The 18,038-nt window shown below is 43.6% G+C and overlaps 1 long non-coding RNA gene across 3 annotated transcripts; it reads right to left on the bottom strand.

Moving 5' to 3' along the window:
* Nucleotides 1-2,286: 2,286 nt before the first annotated feature.
* On the bottom strand, nt 2,287-17,830 carry LOC103473619 (uncharacterized). 3 transcript variants are annotated; one of them, XR_001776127.2, is made up of 4 exons: nt 17,198-17,811; nt 8,713-8,772; nt 5,539-5,709; nt 2,287-5,329 (listed from the first exon to the last, which is right to left on the bottom strand). It is a non-coding gene; the product is annotated as an uncharacterized LOC103473619 (long non-coding RNA). The 3 variants fall into 3 exon arrangements; XR_014090733.1 differs by lacking the exon at nt 2,287-5,329 and adding an exon at nt 16,506-16,900 and having other exon boundaries at nt 5,449-5,709; nt 17,198-17,830; XR_535053.3 differs by lacking the exon at nt 2,287-5,329 and having other exon boundaries at nt 5,449-5,709; nt 17,198-17,805.
* Nucleotides 17,831-18,038: the final 208 nt, after the last annotated feature.

The raw sequence follows: 18,038 nt of genomic DNA on the forward strand, positions 1-18,038 counted from the left end.
CTCAGATGAAAGATTTATTTATTGTAAAGAAAACAATCAACATTTCAACATATTTTTACTTAACTTAGAGTAAGAAAGTATTTGGTAAAAAGTGCTGAGTAACTGATCAAATCATCAGTCGGTTCATATTTTAAAATTACATCGTAGTACAGATCGAAATATAAAATTAAGTTGAAATTTTGGTATTTTAGGGACCAAAATGACAATAATTGATATAAGTAACAACAAATAAAATCAGTTTCTTTCCATATAAAAACTTCTCACCTTTTAACAAAAACTGCAGGTTTGCTGTGTTTGCTGAACTTTTGGTTAAAATATGTTTATTTTTCATTCAGTGCGTAGAAAATCCATACATTTAACTCGAGTAAAGTAAAAAGTACTTTGTTTTCTTTTTTTTTTCAAAAGAAGTTACTCGAGTAAATGTTATTGAGTAAATGTAACTACTACCCAATTCAGCCCTGCTCCACAGCAGATCTTTCACAACAGTCCTTTCCACTGATTTCGGGTTAAATGTCTAACTATTTATTTGTCATTACCGTATTTTCCGGACTATAAGGCGCACCTAAAAACCTTCAATTTCCTCAAAAGCCGACAGTGCGCCTTATAACCCAGTGCGCCTTATATATGGACCAATATTGAGCCACAACAGGTTTAGCAACTACGGTAAGCAGCCGCCGACTTCATTTTCCCCCGTAGAAGAAGAAGTGCGTGGTGCATGCTGGGATAGTTGTCAGAACGCTGGTTTGTTAATAAAGTTTGATAATACATTTAAAGCCAGGGGGGCGGAGGGGAAGAGAGACAGAGACTGTGGCGGCAGCGTGTTGGTTGGTCTGTGTTACCCAGAAAGCAGTTGGGCACAATATCGCAACACCAACACCGTGAGTGAAACAATGACTGGGACAGCCTACTATATAAAGCAGTGTTTCCCAGCTTTGGCCCTCAAGGCACACTGACCTGCATGTTTTAGATGTTCCCCTGCTTCAGCACGCATGATTTCAATTGATGGCTGATTAACAGGGTTTTGCTGAATTGCAATCATCTGAATGGCGTGTGTTGAAGCAGGGGAAGATCTAAAACATGCATGTCAGTGTGCCTTGAGGACCAGGGTTGGGAAACGCTGATATAAAGCACTCGGGGACTACTTCTTTACAAATGTGGATGTGTAATAATAGAGTACGGAACAAATTGGCAACCCAAACTGAAGCGTCTATTCTATGCGCTTATAATGCGTTATATATTGCCTTATATATGAAAAAAGTTTTAAAATAGGCCATTCATTGAAGGTGCGCCTTATAATACTTATAGTGCGGAAAATACGGTATTTTGTAAAAAAAAAATGAATACGCTATAAAGCTCCAGCAGCTTTTGCAGGGTGTGGCAGCCGGGCCTGTCGCTGCTGTAAGCAAGCTGTGGGTTTGACTCTGACCTCTGCGTGCACTGAGCTAGCAGCCGACATGTGCTGCTGCTGCTGCTGCTGCTGCTGCTGCTGCTGCTGCTGCTGCTGGATGTGAGAGACTCAGCAGGGGAGGAAGAATTCCTCCTCGTCCTCTCCCCTCCGTTACCCCGTCCCCCCGCTCCAGTCCTGCTCTCCGCTGGAGTCGGCGGTCCATCTCGTGCTGCAGATTGCCTGTGACAGCCGCACTATTTCAAGTCGGCGGGTTGAGCTAAATTGGAGTGAGCAATACCACCTGTGCCTGCTGGAGGGCCGCTCTGGTTGGAGTTGTTGCTTGGGCGAGAGAAACCTTGAAGAAAGAGAGTGAGGAGGTGGGGGGGGCAGAAAGCTGCTACCTGCATCAAAGCCTTGGTTTCACATGCAATCTGGCCAGCTGGCTCCCCCTGTGAGGAGGGGGATCTCTCTCTCTGTTTCTCTGTTTCTGCAGGTGCACATCTTCTTCTCCTTATCCCCAGTTTTAACTTTTCTTTCTCCTCCTTCTCTCTCTTCGTTTGCTCCTCGTGAGTTTTCTGTCCGAGGCAGATGGAAGCTGACAGAACTGCAAGCAAAAGCTTGGTTAGAATCAGATCTCTGAAAGCTGCCACACACCCCACGTTGAGTCCGGGTCTGCTCAGTTTACACCTGAACTCATACCCCACCCCCAAAAAAACAGCCTTAAACTTTATCTGCTACAACGCAGCTCAGGTTCTCACTGAAAAGTACGTACTCCCTTACAGAAGTCATCTATTTCATTCATTGGCGATTGTTAGCTTCGGTTAATTAGCATCACCTTCTTGTTCACCAAATGTTTCATGGCACCAACATTTATAGATATGTTTGAAATAAGTTTTCCTAAGTGTACCAAACAGATTAAAACACAGTGCTGAAGGGTCATCGCAGTGACAAGTTGACATGATGAGTTAAGGTCAGAGATTAAATATCCTGAAAAAGTTTTTATTTTCATAATGCTGGATTTTCTTTTGGTATATTTGTTTTGCAGTATTCATTTGTCAGCCTTCCGAAGCACTTGGACGCTCTGACCGAAGCTGAACCGAATCTTTGTTGTGTGGTAAAATGGGGCAGATTAGGTAAATAATCAAATAGAAAATAAAAGCTATGCAAAGTTGTTTTTTTTAAATAATGCTATCAGTTTGTTGAACGCAAACTCTTTGAAATCAGCATTAGCGATAGCATTAGGTATAAAACTGCAGATTCCACAGCAAAAATCAACTCTAATCTAAGCCGTATGACTCAGGATGCGCTAAACACGCTAACTTTAATCCAACCTGAATCGCTTCATTTACTTTTAATTTTTTTTTTTTAGAAGGAAAGCTTGCAGGCAAACATGTTTTGGTTCTGATATTCTAAAATCTAATGTTGAGCGTTCATCCTGACGCGTCAGAAGTGAGCAGTCCGAATGTTACCAACACGTTTCTTTGCTCCTTCAAGTCGTCCAGACAGGCTGATGGGAGCAAATAGGGAGGAGGGGAGCGCTGCTGTCTCCTCTCCCGTCCTCACCCCTCCACCCTCCCACCCCCAGGCAGGATACAGTAGGCATCATTTAGTGGGGGGTGGGGGGAGCGAACAGTGCGGGGTTATCCACGAGGTCGCCACGCTCGCCGCACGGCCGAGCTCATTTCCACCGACAGAGAGAGAGGCAGCCGCTGAAACGGCTCATTCACTTTCTGATCACACACACACCCCTCTCTCTCTCTCCTTCACACACACATGCTGCAGCCTGGATTCATTGTGCTGCTATTTTCCTCATCCTTCACTTTCCCCTCTGTGCTGAAACATTTCCTTCCCGGCTCTGACAGTTCACTTTGCGCCGACGACGCTCTCCACTCCTCCTCACACCTTTTGTTTTTCTATCTATCACTGCATCGGCACGCTCCGATTAAACCAGATTGACTTGCGCAGACAAAACTCCCACCCCCCACCCCCGCTCACTCCGAGTGTCTAAGTGTTTCACAGTCTTGCTAATCCCTCTCTCTAGCTAATCTGATAAGCACAGCTAATGATATTTCTCTGAATGCCTTCAGATGACGGCAGTCATGAAGCAGCAGCTCATTCTGCAAAGCTAGCAGTGTTTCCCCAGCGGCCTTCCGGCATCCAACCACTCCACCTCGGTCGACTTGAGTCTCTGCCAAGCCTGGCTGTGAAGACGCCTCGGCGGAAAAACGGTCAGACGCCCGAGGAAGGAAACGAGCCGCCAACGACGCCGCTACCTGCGCGGCGGCGGCTGCTAGCTTACATGTTTAGGTTTGCGTTCAAGGAAATATGGCGTCAATAAGTTCATCTCTAATGTCAACGGTTCTGTTAAAGTTGCTGCAATGTTCACCGTCTAAATGTTTCGGCTTTGTGGAATCATACCTCATAAATCTGATCATGTTACATTCATGTTGGAGTTATTGGTCCAGAGCAAAGAGCTGTGGAACTTCAACAACCAACAACTGTCCAGTGAAAACCAGAAACACAAACTGAAGCTGTCTGTCTGATTGGATGAAAGCATCTGGATTTTCTGGATGTAAAAACTGGTTATTTTTTTTAATGAATCAAATTTATTTACATAGAGCATTTAGGAACAACTGTCCAACACAAAAACAATAGGAAGATCATTGCTGTTGGTTTCCCGTCCTGACATTGTGCTGCCACTTCCGGATGAAAACTGAGTCTGGTTCAACTGATGCTCTTTCAAATTTCTGTATTTAATATGTATGTCTTTGCTCAGTTGTTTCCAAGGCAACAAATTGCTGCCTGTGGATCGATAGCGCCACATGCCGCGGCTCTCTTCTCGTCCCGGCCAAGCAGGAAGGGGTCCGCGGTGGGCCGGCGGGGTCGATGACGGGGTGCCGCTCCGCTGACGGTGGTTCGTTAAAGAGCATGGTGTTAACGGTGTCAGGACCCATCCTCCGGGCCGGCCTTGCTCTCCTAACGAGCAGCCCGATCGATGGCTGTCTGGCAGATCAGGCTGACGCGTGGAGGAAGCTTCATCTTAACTAGCGGTCACTTCCTGCTCTGCTCTGGGTTACATTTGCTTCCACACACTGATCACTGTCCAGTTTGGAAAAGAAAGTACACCCTGCTGTATTTTAACAGTTCGACAAGAGGGGAAAACAATCGCATCGAGTGTACGAAAACTGGCAGCACGCTACAGTTTATTGTTATCTACTAGATAACGATAAAACGGGAGAACGTTTGTGTGGAAAAAGTAAGTACATCCCATGGATGCCCCACCCTTAATTCATCACGAGGAGGATTTTGTTCACTCTTCTTCATCATGTTGCTTCATTCATGTTGATCCCTCTTCTCCATGGAGATGCTTGCTCTTCCTCTTCCTCTTCCTCTTTGTGTACACCCAGAGGTCAGTGCTGATGTCTTTCCTACCTGGTGTTGTGCTCACAGAAACTTGTTTCAGCAGCAAACAACTATTTCCCTGTGACATCCAATGAAAGCATAAAGTGTGTACCGAGTTTTTTTTTTCCACACACCTTTTTTCCGTCTTTTTTTTTTTTTTTACTTTTTGTTGATAGAAACTTGACTGTGCCACTGTGTGAAACGTGTTTTTTAGTTTTTGCTGCTGTGACAAATTCACCCCAATCTGTGCCGGCGAACTGCTGCTTTTCTTCCCTCGTTCCTCTTTGGGTGGGGGCGGTGGCGGGGGGCAGATATTTTTAAATCCGCGGCTCCGTGGGGTTTCTCTCTCTGTGTTCCTGCCGCCGCCGCCGCGCTGCTCCTGTCAACTCGCTGGCATTCGTATTCGCAAACACACCTAAAAACATATTTACAGGAAGTGCCTGACAGTAAGGGCTGGATCGCAGCTCTGCTGTCTTAAAGAGCCCGATGTTTGGCTGTTGGTTCACTGTCTGTCCATCTGTCCTCAAAGAGACGCTTGTCCTAGCCTCGAGGGTCATTGAGGACACAGAAGAGAAGAAGAAGAAGAAGAAGAAGAAGAGACCCAAGTGAGGCGCTTCAGGGTGCGCTCGTTTTCAACACAAACAGACACAGAGCTCGGCTTCTGCTGACTTGTTTTTTATTGCACACTTGCGAAAAACACAATACAGATTTTTCACGGCGAAGACGACGTAAAGAGACGTCACGCTCACCGTCTTGAGAAAATCAACATTTCGCAGACGATCCGTGCTTTAAAGGAGCTGAATTTGCTCCAGATTTAGAGATTTGTGCTCGGCGCTGGAGTGTGACTGCAGCTAATGCGTCGAATTAAACCCAGGAGTTCTTTTCCGAGGTCGTCCTCCGCACGCAGGACCCTGTCAGATCTGCAGAGACAGAGCAAAAAAAAATAAATAAAAAAATAAGCAAAGAGAGAATACTATTTATCAGTGCGACAGATTCCAAAAAGCCACTAAAACATGATTCCTATCTCGTCATTGTTGAGCGACGGAAACCTTGAACGCCGTTTTGTGTCGGATTAAACGCGAGGAACGGCGCGCGCGATGAGTTTCCGGTTACGTAAAGCGATAAGACGCACCTCGGATCTGCCGGAGCGAGATGCTTCCAGTGGAAGAGACGTGACAATGTGACATCACGCCGATGGGGGGAAATAAGCGGGAGCAGAGATACGTTTAAGAAGAGCACAAATCTACAGCTTCCATCCCTGAGCTCGGCTGACAAAACTGTCTTTAGGTGGCGCGGATTATGGATTAATCTATAATAACTGGGGAAGGAGCAGAGAAAAGGAAGAGAAGGAACCCCTCCGAGTCCACCGCCTCATCAGCTAATGTTCCCGCTAATATTCCCAAATTATATCATTTAGACCTGTATCAGCGCTACAGAATTAATCATCATTTCCCTGACACTACCCACCCCTCCCGCTCAACCCCCCCGATTCATTAGATCTGTTTCTGCCGCTCTCATTTCTACAAAGTTGGAGTTCTCTTGGTTCAGTCGGTCTGCTTCTTCTAATAATCTGTTTATCCACCTTATTCTCATTCCTTTTCTTCAGAGCTGGCTTCACAACAGCTGCTGAAAGTCTTCCTGAAGCGTGAGGCCACTGAGACAAACGTCCTCTTCCTCATCGTTATCAATTTACTCCCCACGTCATGATTACGTCCCTTTTCCTGTCGCCTTATTATCATCCAGTTTGTGTTTGTAACCCGACAAAAGGATGAACACGAAGGAGTCTGCCTGATTAACGTGGATGTGTTGATCTGAAAGGAAAACGAGAAAGCCAAAGGTTACGACCTGGTGACAGAATGTGCAATTTTGAGACGGTTGCGCCAACAAAAAAGTCAGCTTAAGAATATCACATTTTCATTGGGAGAGACCAAAATCAATGGCTTGTTAAATGAGAATTCCTTCTCTAAAACCTTTGAATATGTTCAAATATGAAGTTAGATTTTAAAGAAGAAAAAAAAAAGGAAGGAAGGTACGTCAGATCAGGGCTAAGGACCCAAGGACCTCGTCTTCTTCCTCATATTCAAGCTAATGTCTAAAGCAGAGGTCTCATTCTCGTGGCCCGCAGGCCAATTGCTACCCGCAGTACGATGTCTCATGGCCTCTACCTTGATATGAAAGTATAATATTAGTGCGGCCCACAGGGTGAGCAGATCTCTGAAGGAAGTCCCGCCAGCCGTTCCTCGTCATGGCTGACATTTGGTGCTAGGCTAAGCTACACTGACTACATGCACACTACGCTTGTAACAATAGAGCGGCGGATGATGGAACAGTCCGGTAACAGTTGCCTTTCCCTGCAGTCACCATTCCAGTACTTTCTACCATTAACAAATGCCACGATCAAATGCAGAGAAAGGCGACTGCTACCGGGCTGCTCGTAATCCGCCGCGCTGTTGTGACAAGTAGAAGCGGTAATGACGTCACGCGTCGAGACGTTCTTCATACGTTGCTAGCTTTCTAAAGACTTCTGTGAAGCGTAGAACAAGAGCGACGCCAAGTGGAATAAACAAAATTTTGTCACACCCTCATCATGTCTTTGTCAAAGCCAAAGCCTGCAGTTCATGTATTGGACAAATAATTAAATGTTGATGGCGTTTAATTATTTGAGGATATTTTTTAAATGTTTTTTGTGGAATCCTTTATGCGGCCCGCTCTCACCCAGACTCTGCCTCCAGCGGCCCCCGGGTAAATTGAGTTTGAGACACCTGGTCTAAAGAATCCATAAGTTATTGTGATTTTAAAATAAAAGAAAGAAAGAAAATACCTCTGGTCGTACAGAACACAGCATGACGGTTCATTGTCGACCTTGCCTGTTTGGGAAGTCATTATTCTAATGCTCGTATTGACATGCTAAAGCTAACATCCACTGATAGTTACAGGAGGAAGTTGAATTATTATGATTGCCAGTTTCGCAGATTGTCTGAGAGCATTGAAGAGAGCTCCAACTGATTTATCTATAACTCTAAAAACACTGTATGATATGAGATATTTCAGTTATTTATGGGTGATATTTCCCTTTTTTTTTTATCTGAGCAGCGTTCACTCCATGCTGCTATGAGTACAAAACAATGAAAAAAGTTAATAAAATTTGATGGAGGTTACATGTTTTCAACAAAAAACAATCCAAATTTGAGATCTGATGTATTATAACCCATTTGGCTGCAGACTGAACCGCCATTTGCCTGGCAGTGCTGCTGTGAAATGATCAGCCTCCGCTGTGAGCAGCCGACCGGCTGCGGGGTGCACATAGGTGAGACCAACTGAGGTGGCGACGCAGAACGTGACATAATGAAGCGCAGCTATGAAATTCCATCTGCGTGACCCTACGGTTTACAGCCTGCCTCTAGGGTCTCTACCTGCTCAGATTTACTGGCTGTTCATGCCTCCTGGATCCAGCCTCAATTTGTTTACGATGAAGGTTGGCAGTAAAGCTGGATGACTGGCCTGCGTGGGCCACTTTGTATCTTTGAGCAGATCAAGAAAAGGGTTCAACTGGAATAGACGATGCTGGCCTTTCAGTGTGTTTTAATATCCTGCTCCTGACAGTGCCCCCCGCCCCTCCCGGGTCCTACCCTGTCTGTGAGCTCTGGATGGATGGAGGTGGAGTGGTATCGGTGAGGAGGTGCACCCCTAACCCCCACCCGTTCTCGCTCTGCCCCTTCAACAATAGCATTTGCATATTTTTATACTCCGTCTTTCCTCTTGCCTCTCTCTCAAAGAAAAACAGCCCGAAGCGTGAATACTCCAGCAGAAGTAGCAGGCGTGCGTAGGGAAAAACGGAAGCTGGGGAGACGGCGTGTCCGCTTTGCTTGGGGAAGGACACAAACGCACACACATTCAGGCTAATATACACACTGCGCCCTTACCCCCACAGGTTCTGCACCGGGGACGAGGAGGAACCAAAGTTTGGTGCTTGTGAGGGTCTCCTGAAAGAGGAACAAAGGGAAGGGTCCAAATTACAGCCAGGCCATTGACATTGTTGCCACATTTTCCATGTGCCTGGTCTAGACTGCTTTGCTAATATTCACTACCATTTGCGATGCATTTCATGCTTCATCCGAAAACAACCGAATTCACAATAAAATGTAGCGCTGCATCAGCAGTAATCCTTTTTGTGTAGAGTTTTTACAGTTGGACTTAAAAAATCTTACCGCATTATAATTACATCTGTATGTATAATTATACATATATATAAATGTACATATAATATTATATTATAATTACAAAAAAACAAGTTTGCTTTTGAGTTTAATCAGTTTTTATGCGCCACAGATGCTAATCTTATAATCATATCATCAGCATACCAATTCTCTAACCATAGCATTAACATTCTAATTTTACAACTATAAGATTTCTTATGCTAACTTAGCATGGTGTTAGCATGCTAATTATCCAACCATCGAATTAGCTTGCTAATTTTTCAGTCATAGTTGTAGAATGCTAGTTTACCCAGATGTTGGCATGCTAATTATCCAAACAGTTATAGCATGCCAATTTTTCAACAATGCGATTTGCATCCTAATCTCTCAACCGTAGCATCCAATGCTTTTTGTAAATATTTAGGATTTAGTCTCCGTTTTGAGACATTTTTTCTGAACATTTGTGACTTAAAATATCTGGCATCCTAATCGGAGACACGGCTGATAAAGAAAGTGTCTGCAGATTTTTAAGAAAAACTGCTACCTTTTGGGTCGATTGTCACGTCAATCAACACATAAAACGTGTAACATAAAGCATAGTTAATTGTATTCAACTAGAAAACACACATTTAATCCCCAGTTTGTCTCAGGTGTGGCACAAGCTCCTGTTGCCGCATTTTCGATGAAAACCTCAGAGACGAGTGAGAACCAGCGAATGAAAGGAGCAGCATTACGTAACTGCATCATTCAGAGATGCTGACAATGCAACCAGACATGTTAGTCATTGCTAGGAAAGGAGGGATGGGGGGGAATTTGTTTGTGGACTAATCCAGAAAGGCTTCAGACAAACAGCCGTGCAAAGTGTGGAGGAAGGCATTTCAAAGCAGCCATAACCGCAGAGAATGCTCCGCTAAGCTCACACCTCTGCCATGAAGGTTACACTCTGAGGATAACTAGATGCACAGCAGAGCTGCATGTAATTTCATTTTACATGACACCCCAGTTATATAAAGTTCAGGCAGACAAAGGAGGCGTCCCTGCGGAGGACCTTGACTCGGCTCTTCGGGCTGCAGTTTGAGGCGTTGCGAAAGCAGCATGTGTCACCAGATGTAGTGATGAAGAGTTGCTTTTTTGTCCCAAACCGACGGCGCCGAACACACTACAGCCGACACCACCTTTCCACACAGCGCGAACGATGTGAGGAGGATCTATGTCAGGATGGCAAACCTGGGTCCAGAGGGATTCTCAGACATCTTCAGAGCACATGTTCGCCGAAAGTGCAGAGGAATATTTGACTTGACAGAGCATGCTGAGGCAATTCTCCAACAACAAAGTTCTATTGTGCTCAACTCTGAGCTCCATTGTTTAAATCCCTTCTAACTGACGCTCGTCTGTAGAAACTAAAGATCCCTTTTATGTAAAAATAACAGGCTAAAAGATCCAGAAAAATTCTAGAATCGCCAACCAGCTCAGCACTGCAGGACCGCAATTAGCGGTCCGAGCTAACAGCGGTTAGACCCAGGGGCCTTACATTGACGCCTGGGTCAATGTGAGGCCCGTCTACTGTCCCTAAAGTAGGATGATGACAATTTATGACTGACCAAATTCTTACGTTTCATTAAAATTAGAGAAGACTTTCATTTCAGCGCCTTTCTGTGAAAGAAACTTTCAAACTCTGGGGAAATATTTTAGAAATTCGGGAAAACATGAATTGCCTCTCCTAACAACCTTGAAGGTGAAAGATAAATATGATGCAACCTAAAAGAAGCCAGTTTTATTTCTGGAGATTAATTGCATGCACATGAAGGTGTCAAAATGTGATTCGTTTCTACCACAGAGAGCGAAACTGAAGCTGCGTTTGATAAATTTAGTCAATAATTGATTTTGTTTGCCAGATTGATTTTGTGGTCAGGGGAGGCAGGTGAGTAAACCTGGTAAGTAAAAATAAAGCCATGAGAAATAAAATAGGCGCTAACAACGATGAAAGAAAATCACTTTGTCCGCTTGGATTTTCTATAAACAGTTTTTCTTGTCGGTAATGTCAACATTTTATGGTCAAAATCTCAGAATTTACATATCGTCTGTTGAAATACATGAAAGAAGACCCGGCGAGGCAGTGCAGTACCGTGCCTCAATGATAGGAGGCAGTGCTGATCCCCATAGACACAATGAGCAACAGGTGCTCTTCTACGGATTGAATAGATTGTCGAGGGAAAATACGGATGGAGCAGAACTGCTCAAAAAGACAACAAATAGAAAACCTTTTAAGTTTTTTATTAATTAAATTTTAAAAAAAGGTCAATTCTGTTCCTAAATGCAAAATGTTGTCTACATTTATTTTCATGTAAATGTAAATACGAGACTAAATAATTATGCAACAATGTCAGTAGTTTTTAAAAACTTACTTGTGACATTAATTTTCTATATTGTTGCCTAAAATCTAGCAATCTAGCCCTGTTAAACTGAAATGATCACTTATTTCTAAGCAAAACTGCTAAATTAAAAGATAATTTTTTGTTAAATGTAAATATTTGTTATTTTAATAAACCCCAAGCAAATCGTACGTTATTATGGCCGAAACCAACCGTGTTTCAGTTTTTGCTCCGTCAAAATATGCTACTAATCATAAACATTATCACTATTTTCCTAAATTGGGAGTTTTCGTTATGCTATTTATGATTTCTTCCATAAATCTTGGTAAAATATGTTGCCAATATCTGTCCACGTCAACATTGTGATTATTTCTTGACGCCTTCATAGAAAGAATCTGAAGATTTCTGTCCCAGTTGATGCTGATTTAGCCTAACCGTTTAAAGTGAAACAGAAGTCTGATGTTTTCCAGCCTGCAGCCTGTAGACGTTTGCTAATTATTACTCATCCTGGGTGACCTTAAACCCAGAGACATGTTGCATTGTGGGAAAGTGAAACTTGCCGCCTGAACACGGCTCCAACTCCACGTCGATCTGTGGAAATGAGAGAAGGATGCTGCGTGTAATCAGCTGTTTACAGCCGCCGCAGCAGCCCCAGCCTAATAGCTCCAACATGGCTGACATGGGCTCAATTACATCACCTAAATGAATGCCCTCTGTTCCAGATCACCCAGCTGCATGTTTCCAGTTTACCCACTCTGGGGTGTGAGAGGATGAAGAAGAAGAGGAGGAGGTGGGAGCGGCATCCAGAGGAAGACGCATGTAAACCCATTTCCAAACAAACGGGCCAGTGTGCACAGCGCCACCCGGCATAATGCCTGAATGAATCAACGCGAGCAACCGCACAACAGGACATGGCGGCCATTTAACACTGGTGAGCCGATGGTGATTATACTGTACACATGCAGAAATGAAACCAGTTAACCAGTTGATGTTGAGGCTCACACATGTTTACACTCCAGAAAGTTCTACATTTTAATTTAAAGGCCTTTATGCAGTCAGGATTTTATTGAACTGACCTGCAGCCACATTGTGGGAGTAGATTTAGTGACGTGAGGGGGAGGGTTAGCCAAAATTAGATCCAAAATCATACAAATGTATAATTAGTAATGATGAATTATGAATGTAAGAATGTGGATTTGATCTGTTAACTAATATATAAACAACAACTATGCCTGAATATGCATTAAAACACAGTGGACATCATCTTAGCACTGCCATAGAAGCTAACATCTACCGTCTTCCTTATCTCCACTTTTTAGGTGTTCAGCCAATCAACACCAAGGAAAATAAACGGCACTCCATGATTGGCTCCTCTGCAAATCATGGAGAAAGTCAGCTAGCATTGAGCCCAGGTATTTCAGCCACATTTTCTTTAACCATATTTGATATGTTTTACGAAAAATATAAATATGTGACAAATAATGCAAAATTTCCATGAATAGTCTAAAGTCAAGTTCCACAGAAGATTCACCAGTAGCTTCCGTTTGAATCACGGCTACACGCAGCTTTAAACGATGTAGTTCATGTCATGTAGCTCTAGCTAAAGTTACAGTGGCGTTTAATTTAATTTTTAATTTTACAAAATGATGTGTGTAAGACGGGAGCTTCAGCTGAAATCCACCTGCTCATCTAAAATGTTGCTTTTGCAACTTCGCTTTTCTTCCTCATGCTTAAAATCCAGCTTTTACTTTGAAAGGCTGCGGCTCAGATTACAGCGCTGGATGCTAAAGCTTCCAGCGCAGACAGGAACCATAAAGACCTGCAGATGACATTTCCTCCCATCTCCCTCATGAATATCAAAGCCAGGCCAGAAAAACAAGGCAGGGCATTACAGCCCTATTATTGTATTTGCATTCCCCATAACAGGCGGCGTATTGGTTGCTGTATTTATTGCCTCATCAGCGCGGTGTGGCTGCTAGCAGCGGCTGATTTATTAGCCCAACGTCACATGGAGCAAGTTGGCGAACGGAGCAGAGGAAGGTTTTCCTGCTGGTGGACTTTCCTGGGGATTGACTTCTCTCCTGGCCCAGAGCCAGATCAGGACTTCTACCTGGACAGCTCTACGTCCGGCTCGATGTTTCCGTTTTTGTTTTGCAGAGTTTCTTGGAACTGCAGCCGAGGTGCTCCGCTCGTCTCTTTTTTCCAATCTTTCTGGGATCTGGAGTGATTTGCGCCGCGCTCCCCGAGGGAAATAAATACTTTGATTAATGCAATCCTGGGGAGGCTGATGTCCCTCCCCTCCCCCACCTGTTCCTCAGGGACTGCTCAACGAAACAAAAACAAGAAGAAGAAAAAGAAACGAGAGAGAGCGACAACTGGATGAGTGCAGACTGGACTTGTTTCGTTTATTGTTTATAGCATATAGTGCATCTTTAATGCGCAGCATCAGTCTTGATTAGCATGTAGCGCTGTCCAACAGGACAGTCTGCATAAACTCACACTCATGTGACTCATGGAAGTGGCGGCATTATGCTGGGTGGCACTGCTGGGGATACATATGGAAAGTTGTTTCCAGTGCTCGAATAATTCCTTGAGAACAAGAATTTGACGTGCAAGTTTAAATTTATTTCATAGTTTCTATTGTTGAACCAGATGGCAAAAATAGTGGCAGCATGATCCTGTGGGATATGTGCTGCCACAGTGCAAACGCCACTGTAACTTTAGCTAGAGCTACATGACATGAAGAGTAGGAGAAGGGTTTGGTTCTCGAAAAATGACTCATAAAAATAATAACTGAAAGCAAAAGTTACATTTATTGCACTTTTCATGCAAGGAAGACCAACTGTCAAACAAAGTGGCAGCATCATGCTGTGGGACCGCTGCTAGTCGGACCGGGTCAACTGGAATATGAATGATCAACCCCATTACCAGCACCTAAACAACCTTATTTACATATTTTTTTCCTGTTTTTTTTTTCTTTCTCTCTTTTATTTTCCTCCCAACTAGTTTAGAACAAATCCAAACTTTCTATTTGGGTACATGAGTATATTTATGTCACTCACTTGTAATTATTTATTCAATTTTAATTTCTATCATTTAAAAAGCCTTAATATTATGATTGACACAAATATTTTATAATATTTCATATTAAAAATAAATCCGACTTTATTTTTGTTGATTTTGCTCAACACGTTCCTTTTTTCAAAAATTGGGCCCCTGCCGCTTGAATGTCTTCTGTACGGCCCTGCTGGTGCACAAAAAATTAGCACTACCTCCGCGTGCTTAAACTTTACGCAAAAGTCAAACTGACATCCACTTAGAATGACACCAGCGGCCTGTTGAGTGCAAACAGCGGCGCGAATATCGAAAATCTGCGCAATAATTCTGATGAGAGTCCAGTTAAACTCTCAACATCTCATCTTCACCTGCACATCTGGAGCATCTCCGCGCTTTAGCTTCACAGAGCAGTTAGTGAGTGTGTGTGTGTGTGTGTGTGTGTGTGTGTGTGTGTGTGTGTGTGTGTGTGTGTGTGTGTGTGTGTGTGTGTGTGTGTGTGTGTGTGTGTGTGAGACTCCATGAAGCATATTAATAATAAAAAGCCTGTCTGAATGAGGGGAAAATCCCCATTCATGTCTGACACCGAAGGCCTGCTTGAAGCCCATTTAATTAACGGTATATATTACCGTCTAAGTGCTGCGAAGTTCGGCTCTAAATCAGCGTTTGGGCCTGACACGCTCAACGTATGTCGGATTACAGCGAGCCGGACCGAGCGTGATGTGGGGTTGGGGGGCTGCAAATAAATTATGTAGCCCACAGGCAACTTTAAGTGTGCCATAATTAAAAAGCGGCGGGAATTGCATCAATTTAATGCGAATATGCGGCGGGCGAGCCACAGAAGTGTCTGAAATTTACGGCCGAAAATCAGTTTTTATGGAGAGGAGAGAGACAATAGATTAATGCGCGCTAATTGATTTCCCTCCTTAATTCGCTGGAGCTGACGTGCAACAAGCCTACATTAAAAAATAAATAAATAATTGTTTTTTTTTTAAAAATCCTCATTTTGTTAATTATTGGCGCCTTGCAGGAGATGCATCTCTCTCTCTCTCTCTCTCTCTCTCTCTCTCTCTCTCTCTCTCTCTCTCTCTCTCTCCTCCCGCAGGAGTAACCTGCAAACTCCCGCGATGGTTCAGAAATTCCTACCGCTCTCGGTTGCGTGCAATTCCCCCCCCACAAAAAAAGTCGCAGCTCCGATATATGTTTGCGCCAAACAGCCATAATGCACATGGAGGCCGGACCTGAGGAGCCTGAGTGGCGGCTCTGGTGCGCAGGCGCAGGGGGGTGGGGGAGGGGGTGGGGGGGTCAAAGCCATCATATGACAATTTCTCTCCCTGTCTGAGGATATAATGTAAATAATCTGATATCTGAATTATAATTTGGCTCGTCATATTTATTAGCTCTGTTTTGCGTCATCAGCTAAAGTTTGCACCACTTCTTAGTTTTAATGTTAAGCAAGAGGGTTTATTAAAAACACGAGTGCATTTAAATGGGATAGAAACTGACTCATTTGTGTTTCTATTGTATCATTTCAGTATTTAAAATGATAAACAAGACGGACAATCTGACAAAATGGGCTTTTCTTTCTTTCTTTTTTTTTTGCGCCAACCTGCAGGATAAACCGGTGACGTTCGCATCATGAGTGAGCGCGACACCTGGCGGATTTAATGACCAAATCATACACACACTCTTACCAAAAAAACAAACAAAAAACCCCCAAATAAACCAAACTGTCAGGAAGTAAATAATAATAATAAAAAGAGCGACTCAACAGAGACAGAACATAAAGTGGTGGCAGCAGGGGCGTGCACAGGAATAAGCGGGGCTGCACATTTAGAAAGAAAACTGCGATGAGTAATTTCACATGTTTGGGTCACTTTTAGACGAAAAGTGGTTTTCTTCCTTCAGTTTGTGAAAAACGTTCTCCAGCCCCCGCACCCCCCTCCCCCCTCTCTGTCTTTCTCTCTCTCTCTCTCTCTCTTACACACACACACACACACACATACACACACACGGAGTCGTTTTTCATCTCGACTCCAGTGCACAAACATACAGCTTAATGCGGCCAGTGTTCCCGTCTTTTATTGGCCTCACCATGGCGACGGGGCGCGGGGCTCAGCAATGCGGCTCCCCTTCAGCCTCGGAGGCTTGGAAGAGGAGGAAGAGGAGGAACTCCGGGGGAAAAACGGAACATTCAAAGTCCGGCAACTCTAACGGGAAACAGTTCTAGCTCATATATATATATTAACGGATAACTGCTTTGCTTTCTCTGCGCGCATGCATGTTGAAGATAAAATAATAATAAAAAAAACTTTAAGCAAACTTTAAAGTCGATTCGCCTTAATCGAGGATCCAGCCGATGGGTTCTCCCCCCTCTGGTCCCTCGTTCTCGCTGCTTAAAATCTGATTGATTGCACTTTTCTCCGGCGGACGTTCGCTACAAAAACGGCGCAGCTCCTCCATCTGCTCCCCACTTCTTTGGTTTAGCGCTAAAAAAGAAAAAAAAAAGAAAGAAAAATGGTGGTGGGGGGAGCACTTACTGCCAGGCTGTTTGTTATCATTATTATTATTATTATTATCAATAATAATAATAATAATAATAATAAATCGGCTCTTTTTTTTTTAACTACTAATTAGCAGAACTTCCTCCAGAATGGCGCAGCAGAGCGGGTGAAACGTCGCGTAAAAAGAGACGCATATAGGAGGACGCAGAAAGTGTGCTAAATCCGCAGAGGTGATGATGACGATGATGATGGTGGTGGTGGTGGTGGTGGTGGTTGTCTTACCTTCAGTCCCAGAGTGAAGGATGTGGCGTGGGTTTGCTCCCACGGAGCGTGGAAGCGGTTATCTCCCTTCCCGGCGACTCGCTGCTCCCTCAGATTTTCTTTCCTCCGCCTCGACTGAGCAGGAGCGCCGCTCTGCTCCCGCTATTATTTTCACTAAAATATATGAAAATTTATGCAAATGAAAATCAGCACTAACTGTTCGTCTCTTGTTATACTTGGGGATGATTTTTTTTCCCTCCCCCCCACCTCCTTCTCTCCCCTCTCCCCACTCTTTCCCCGCTTTGCATACAGAATAAATGAACTCTCCCAGCAGGAAACTTGGGGACCTTTTTTGATATATATGTGTGTAATAAGCAAATAAATAATAAATAAACATATGATATATCAGAGAGGAGTTTGCGCTGGTTTCTGGGGAATATTTCCTAGAATGGCGATTGACTCGCCTTTTATGGATGTTGTACATCCTTTTTTTTCCTTTTTTCTTTTTGCAGGGATCTCTGGGAAATTTATCCAGGAATCCTCACTGTATATTAATGCATAGAGGAGGGGCCCCATGGCTCTATGGGCCCCAAACGTTCCTGGTGCAGACGCGGAGAGGACATTAGCGTTTCCTGATGTAAGGAAAGCCCAGAGGTTCGTTGTTTTTAATCTACTGGAGATAAAAATAAATAAATGCATTAATAAATAAATAAATAATTTAAAATGATTTGTGAATTAAAAGATGTCACTTTTCACGTTACGTCTTGAAACTGTGGTTAGAATTAAATGGAAAAAATAAATTAAAAAAAGGGAAAGTTTAACTTTAAAGTTAGAAATCAGGACTTGACTGGTTGACTGTTTT

Source organism: Poecilia reticulata, chromosome 2 (genome assembly GCF_904066995.2).
Source record: "Poecilia reticulata chromosome 2, P_reticulata-male-v2, whole genome shotgun sequence".
Taxonomy (NCBI): Eukaryota; Metazoa; Chordata; class Actinopteri; order Cyprinodontiformes; family Poeciliidae; genus Poecilia; species Poecilia reticulata.